Here is an 8,473-nt window from a genome sequence, read left to right as displayed (position 1 = left end):
ATGAGAACAGTAAGCCATATATCAAAGTACATTTGTACTATATCAGTGGATCATTGTGGCACGGTGGTTACTACTGCTGCCTCATGGAGCTGCTGTACTGTTTGATCCCTGCACGTTGTCCATTTTCCATGCAATTTGTGTAGGTTTTCCTTTGATTACTGCAATTTTCCTGCTACGTCTACAAGTTTGTGCAGTAGGTTATGTCAGTGCTTCTCAAGTTTGTTCCTGGGGGCTCACAGTGTTTGAAGGTTTTCATCTCAACCAGCAATCTGCTTTTAATTTGACGCTGACCTCCATTTAGCATGCTGAAAGTTTAGTGACAGGCATTTTAATTCACTTTTGTGAATCAATTCTTTCAAACTACAAGTTTAAGTGAATCAATTTGTTTTGATTCATTTTTAGGTTTAGACGCTGTTGCATATGTAAAGTCAGATTGGAAGGGATAGTTCCCCCTCTAATTGCATCACAAATATATACTTTAATAATTAATTTTGTTTGTATATGCAGTATGTATATGTGTGTATAAATACACACATACAGGGGAGGACCAAAAGTTCAAAGAATTTTGATTAAATAACTGCAACAGATTTTTTTTTTCCTCTACTGAACTTCAAAGGTCAATTTATTAGCATTTCTCAACACAGTCGCAACCTATGTTAATGCATGTATTTATGCGATGAATCCATTTTTCAAACCATTGTCAAAAATCACTATTTTTCAAGTCCTTGAGCTCTTGTTTGACTGCTTTGATGGCATCTTCTCAGTCATTAATCTGCTTCCCATGTAGAGTTTGCTTGACACCATGTCACAGGACACCACATCTCAGATATGTTGACGGCAGAGTCCTTTATGAAATCCAGCATCTTCTTGGAATGGTGTGCTGGCACATTTTTATTATGGAGGAAGAAGTCAGGAAGTGGAGGTTTGGGCTGACCTCTCTGTAGCTGCTTGGAAACCGGGGTTAAGAAGGCTTTCATATAGGCATCTGATATTACTTTCTCGTCTCCAGTCGCAAGCTTCTTGAACTTTGGCAATTTTCTAACAGCAAAATCCCAGAGAAATTTCTGGCACAATTCAACTCGACTTAAATTTTCTTTTGGGCAGAAGAGGCAAAGCGTATCTGGCAGATTTCTTTTTATAACTGCTCGTGAAGATAAAAATGGAGAAAATGGAACTTGCAAGGAAAATAAATTCCATTGGCACACAAACATTTTGGCAGTCAAGTTTTTCAAACTCAACTTCCTCCCTCCCTTCATATAGTGTGTATATGTATTACAGTACATATGTTACATGATGGTAATTCATATGTCATTCTCCTGTTTTAGAACAACATATCAATGTTACATAATTAAAATAAGATGTTACACTACAAAATCATAAGTGAAAGCGTTTTGTGTGACTCGTTCTCGGGTAATGATTCCTTCTTGAATCAAATGAACGAAAATCATGCAGCTAGTTCTCCGGTAATGAATCAGTTTCATAATGAATCAGTTTCAACTCAAAAGAATCAGTAAGTGATGCATGACCAGATACAGTCAATAAGCCATAAAAAAGTGTGTAATAAAATTAAAAGTAAATCGTTGTTGCAAATTATAATATTTGTATAAGGTTCAGTTTTAGACTAACGGAATAATTTATTGAATGTATAAACATCAATGTGTTAGTTTTAATATTGTTTATATATTCAGATTGAAAAATTTCCAATAACAAATTGTACAAAACATAACAATTAATACAATTCTAATATACATTTTTTTGTTACTGTATTGTATGATGAATGGGAGGATCATCATTGACAGTTTTCACACTTTCTCGCATATTGATATGTTTGAACTTAAAAGTATCATAAGTGGGGTGAGTAAAAGCTACTGAGTTATTGTACATACATTTTAAATACCAGTGTCAGTTAAACGAAAGACACGGATGACATCATGCAGGACACTGATGCGCTTTAGCAATCCCTTTGAGCTTCATCAAATCAATTTGTTTGTGCCCTATAATTGAATCACTGAAAAGACTTCAAATCATTTGCGAGTTGTCCATCACTGTGCTAGTTTCCAGTTTGTATTTTGTGTCAGTCTGATAATTACAAACTGTATATGTTAAATAGTTACGCAAGTAAAGCAAGAATTTAGATGTGTTCGATTGATTATAATTCATTTTTTGTTTTTTAATATATTTTTTGATGTTCTGGTTATTTAACCTATTATTTACTAATAAGTACACAAGTGGATAACAGTGAAAATAACTGCCAATTATCATTCCATTTTGTTTGCACAAACTCTGAGGAGTCTGCTTTGTTCTGAGATTAGCAAAATCACAGAAAAGTTTGCTGCTATAAACACTTTTCTGAATTTCACCAATCAACATCAACACTAGTTGTCAGTAGTCAAATACAATTATGAGAGCAAACTTCCAAAGAAAAGGATAATTAAAAAGAAAATGAGAAAACAAAGTTAGACATTGAAGGATATAGCAGAAAATACAAATATTTTGTATTGCTGTATTACTTACTGTACTTTTCTGAATGTAAAATAAAAAAGAGGGCAGGTAATTAAACAATGAGATAAATGAAAGGTAAAATAAATCACTGTTTGTCAGGTTGGGACATAAAACCTGCAGCCACAGGGGACCTCACGACTGAACTTGAGAACCACTGATATATGTGATGATTCTAAATTGGCCTTGCATGGCTGTGTACATGATTGGGCCCAGCCATGGGCAGAACTTAAGGAGTTGCCCTGCCTCCCCAACAGATGCACTATGTTAGTAAAATAAGTTTCAAACAAAGGGTATTTTTAAGACCACAACAGTAAATATGTTAATACATACATTTGTTAGTAATCAACAAATATGATGCACAATGGTGCAGTAGCATTGCAGCAGCCTCACAGTATAAGGAGCTAGTGGTTTTTGTATCCTTCATGCACCCCTTGGGGAGACTGCATGTCGGCTTGGGTGGATTTCTTCCCAAAGTCATTCAGGTTAGGTGAACTGAGTTTGATAAGTTTGCCCTATTGTGTGTGTTTATCTTTGCTGGGATAAGCTCCAGGTGTCCTGTGACCCAGCCCTGGATAAGCGAGTATAGAAAATGGATGTATGCATCAACAAATACTATAATCCGTCCTGACCTAAGCATCTCTCTTTTACAGAAAACCCTTCTGTACAGTTTCAATGAAAGATTAGTTTTCTGTTTAAGATTTAGTTTGAGAGGGGTTTTTTCATCTTGTATAATTTGTATATAGTATTTTTCTCTTTTACTGTCGGCAAAACAGATCCTCAGTAGAAAGCATGAGCAATTCAAATGGTAGTGTGTAGGTGCCTGGCCCTTATGTCTTCATGTGCAAACAGTGGCGTAAGGATCTGAGCAAATCAAATGTCAAAAATATATACATAAAATAAGATATCTGTCTCTTTGAAATACTTAATGAAAATCACATTATGAAAATCCCCAACTTATAATTAGCGAAGTCCCAGAATGCATTGAAATGTTACACCATGCATGCATTTTCTAACTTGTTAAAAAATAAGAAAGTACTTAGTTGGCCAGAATTACAAAAAAAAGCAGCATTTTCTGACATGTTAATTTCCTTAATGGCACTTGTGCACTTTTTTTGTAATTTCAAAGCTTTAAATGAGTTAATGTAAGTGAGTCTTAACTTTGCATTATAACATTATATTATGAATGATTTAAAATATTTGATGTGGCATGTAATGTAAAAAAAAATTCTAAAAATAAGCAATTTTTTTATGGTTCATCTGTCCCCCAAAAAACCTAAAGTCAAACTCTGCCCATCGGCCCTGCGATGTATTGTCCAGGGTTGTGCTCAGTGCTGCTGTTAGGCAAGTTTGGGGCTGTTACTAATCATACAAGATGAGGTGGTGCAGTAATCCTAAATTCAAATCCTGGGCCTCGTTTCTACATTCTCTTCGTGTCAGTGGTGGGTTTTTCTTCAAATACTGTGTTTAGTTTGCATAGCCTCTTCATGTCAGAATGGACTTTATCAATTTGGTGGTATATCCTGGAGATGTACATGTCAGGTGATTTGGCAATTACTGCAACTCTCTATGTTGGTGTCTCTCAATCATCTTTGTCTCACCTCCAGCTGGTTCTGAATGCAGCTGCAATGGTGTTGACTGGCATCAAAAACAGAGAGCATATCACACCTGTCTTGAGTTTCCTGCACTGGCTTCCAGTACAGTATTGGGTGAATTGTAAGATTTAATTATTTGTGTAGAAGGCTCTGAAAGGGCCTGCTCCTTCATATATTGCTGAGCTTCTTACCCTATATGTACTATCCAGGGCTGTCAGGTCTTTAGATCAGTTATTATTATGTTTTTCGCAGACACATCGGAAGCTAACAGGTGACCATGCTTTCACAGCAGAGGTCCCGAGGCTTTGGAACACTCAGTTTTATAAAATTAGAGCTGTTTCCTCAATCTATAGTTTTAAATCTAAATTAAAACCATATTTTTATTCACTGGCTTTTGGTTCAAAGTAAGGGTGTATTCTTATAATGTTTTTCAGATTTATGCGCTATTTTTAGCTGTTGTTTTTTTAGTGTGAAAAAAACACAGAGACCAAGTTTAAAGGTTGGGGATTCAGTCCCCGTATACTGTAAAGCACGCTCAAATTGAGCAATCCGGTCAATCGGGGTTACACAAAAGACAACCTGTAGGGAGAACACAGACATTTTATAAGGTGGGAATGGAAGTAGGAATGTTGGGAAAGAAGACGCTGAGGATCTTGGGATGGGGGTGACGTCATCTGCAAGCGGCCCGGACTTCTGGATATGGCTTTGGAGATGAATTCAGGGTGCTGTTTTCTCATCTTTCCTGTTGAAATAAAGAGAGAGTGGTTAGCTCACTGTCACAGTCCCCTGTCTTGCGGTTTCACTCAGCCTGTCAGGTCATTTAGCTGCTCCCTAGTCGCTTGTGTGTGACATTAGTTATTTACTTATTTATTTGTATTTATATTATTTTCTCATTTTTATCTTCTGTAAACTGTATTTTACTGGATATATATTTTTTATTGTAAAGCACTTTGGTAAACTTGCAGTTGTGTTAAATGTACTACACAGATAAAGCTGACTTGAGTTGGCTTGACTTAACTGTAAATGGCCTAATGTACAGTAAATAAGTGCATCAGTATTGTATTTGATAGACTGGCAGCCCATCCAGAGTTAGTTTTGTGGGAACAGGCAAAAGCTTTTAAATATAACTACATTTGGTAAGAGGGTTAAAGAAATAGATAAATGACCCTGAGATTTCCTCTCACATCTAAAATTACAGTTCATTTTAAGATAACAGAATGACTAAATATGGTTGTCAGCACTACTGTGCCCTGTGATGCAGGGTCACCTCCTGCCCTGTTCCTTATGCTATTGGGATTAATCATTCGCTCCACGACCCTATATTAGAATAATAAAGTGAATACCATTCATTAAATTGTTGTTTGGCAAGTTACTCTGCATATTCATTGACAAGAAAGGGGTGGAATGTGCTTGAACTAAGTTCTAGGAATGAAAGGGAATTACAATAACGTAATTCTGCAGTAAGTGTTTTTCTTGCTTAACATTATGTAGTTCCATTCAAAACGAAACATTCACTCTAGGCACCACCCCTTAAAACAATACTCCACTCCACGATGATATTTTTATATTTCACTTACCCAATGTAGTTTGTAGCGATGGCCAAGAATAATTTTTAATCTCATGTTTTCATACAAAATAAAGTTTCTGATACGATAGGTGCCTGTGGTGACCAACTCTTGAAAAAAGCAAACAACATCAAAAATGTCCATGAAAAAATCTCATGTTACTCGTGTCACATAATCCACATGTCAAGTCATCCAGTTGTATCTGCAAAATATCAAAAAACAAATGTATTTTTACTAAAATATTGTTAACTAAACCACCTCCAGAAAATGTTCCTGTGAGCAGAAATGGAATGCGTTCAGAAGCAAATGATTATTTGAATTGTAGGACCACCTCTCATCGTTACATTTATATTAATAGTACCTCAGGATCTGTGAAACTGCACAGGTGAATTGACCTTCTGCTTGTTGAAGCATCTTGGAGATGCACAAGTATAGTATAAGGAATATTCCCTTCCTAATAATGTCTTCTCTTTTTTTTCTTTTAACTTTTAATTTAAATCTTCACGTGTCTCTTTTTATTGCTATCATGTGAAGCTCAGTTTTAGTCAATGAATAACCTGTGTGACAAAACGTGACTCCAGACATGATAAAGGTTTGGGGCAGCCACCTGTATAATATGTTCTTGGCTGCAAAAATAAAGAATTGTAAGACCAGAGTAGTTTACAAGACTGAGTCCAAAACAGAACTGAAAACCAGAGGAGGGGAAAGAGGCTTTATGGGGAGTCTGGGGGAAATGATGTCGTCCTCGGGGCTGGGACCAGAAGTGAGATCGTCCTCGGGGCCGGAAGTAATGTGCTCTGAGCTGAGGCACCAGCTACTGGTAGGATTTCCCGGGAAAGGCCTGCAGGAGACTTAGGAAAAGATTCAGTGCACCCTGCCGCCCCCAGGGCGGACGTGTTAACAGTATTCTTTAAGCCTTTCAGCTGCCTCCTATTCGCACCTATGACGCCTGTTACTGGCTGGGCTTCTGACCACTGAATGAGATGGGGAGGCGAGTCTTTATCTCAAATCCTTTGGCAAGTCAGAGTGTTTTCCAGAAATGGTTTATTTAACAATATTTTAGTAAAAATATGTGTGTTTTGGATTGTTTCTACATACAGCTGGTGACCTGATGTGTGGATTGTGTGACACAATTCATATAATATTTATTCACAGACTTTTTGATTGCTAATTCTTTTTTTTTTTCTGTTGTCCGGTATTGGTCTCCATAGCCCCCAATTATGTCAAAAACGTTGTTACCATCATTCTGCATGAAAACATGGGAATAAAAGTTTTTCTTGATAAGCGTTACAAAACTACACGGGGTAAGTAACAAATAAAAGATATCATTTTTGCATGGAGTATTCCTTTAAGGTGTTTCTACACTAGCATACTAATTGTGTATTGTAAAATACGAATCAGGACACAACATAAAGGTTTGGGGTTTCTGACCCCGTATACTGTACAATTCTCCACAGTACAAAGCAAAAAAGGGTCAAAATACATAAACAAAATTCATATGTATGCACAACACCGAATCATGGCGTCGGCGGCCATTTTATGAAGGAGGAGCTGGAAGTGGAGGAATGCTGGGAAGGAACTGTGGGGGAAGATGGGATCGATGACGTCAGAAACAATGGAGGAGGAAGGGCGGAAGTAACGTACTGCGGGCAAACCCGGCTTATGGTGGCGGAGCGTCTTTTTTTCTGTAAGAAAGTAAAGGAAAAAGGTTAGTACCCCGCCATTCCCTGCCGGCGAATGTCTTCCCAAGTGTGTTAAGATCCGTCCGCGGTCTCCTACTTGCGCGTGCGTGACACAACCCCCCCCCTTAGCCCAAAACCGTCAGGTCGGGCGGACCTAACCGGGAGGTCGTCGATACAAGAGAGGGCATTGGCATTGGCCTGAAGGGTGCCGCGACGATAAGTGATGGTGAACTTATACGGCTGTAAATCCAGAAACCACCTGGTGACTCGCGGATTCGACTCTTTATGTAGGGACATCCACTGAAGTGCAGCGTGATCAGTCACCAGAGTGAATTCGGGACCCAACAGGTAGTAACGGAGATGGGTCACTGCCCACTTAATGGCCAAGGCCTCCCTCTCCACTGCCGCATACCTGGTCTCTCGGTCCAGCAGTTTCCGGCTTAAGTACATCACGGGGTGTTCGACACCATCGACGCTTTGGCTCAACATGGCGCCCAGGCCTGTGTCCGAAGCGTCGGTCTGGAGAATAAAAGGGAGCCCAAAATCGGGTGTCTTTAATACAGGTTATAATATTAATACACGTTAGGGCCTTTTTTAGGTCACTGAATGCGTGTTCCGCCTTGTTGTTCCATACCACACATAAGGGAGCGCCCTTCTTTGTTAAATTGGTCAAGGGTGCTGCCCTTTCGGAGAAACGGGGTACGAACCGGCGGTAGTACCCTGCCAACCCCAAGAAAACGGGCACCTGTCTCTTGGTATTCGGACGGGGCCATTCCAAGATGTCCTTGATTTTTGAACACGGTGGTCTCACCTATCCTCGTCCCACCAGGTAGCCTAAATACTTGGCCTCCTTCAAGCCAAAAAAACACTTCCGAGGGTTTATGCGGAGGCCGGCTTTAGATGCTCCTTCCAGGTGCCGGAATAGATGACTATGTCATCCAAGTAAGACGGCACTATAGGACTGGTGGGGCTTCAGCACTCTATCCACCAGACGTTGAAAGGTCGCCGGGGCCCCGTGCAGCCCAAATGGGAGGATCTGGTATTGCCAATGCCCGCTAGGGGTGCTAAAGGCCGTTTTTTCTTTTGCAGATGCCGTTAAGGGAATTTGCCAATACCCTTTCATCATGTCAAG

Source organism: Polypterus senegalus, chromosome 16 (genome assembly GCF_016835505.1).
Source record: "Polypterus senegalus isolate Bchr_013 chromosome 16, ASM1683550v1, whole genome shotgun sequence".
Taxonomy (NCBI): Eukaryota; Metazoa; Chordata; class Cladistia; order Polypteriformes; family Polypteridae; genus Polypterus; species Polypterus senegalus.
This window is presented reverse-complemented; position numbering follows the sequence as displayed.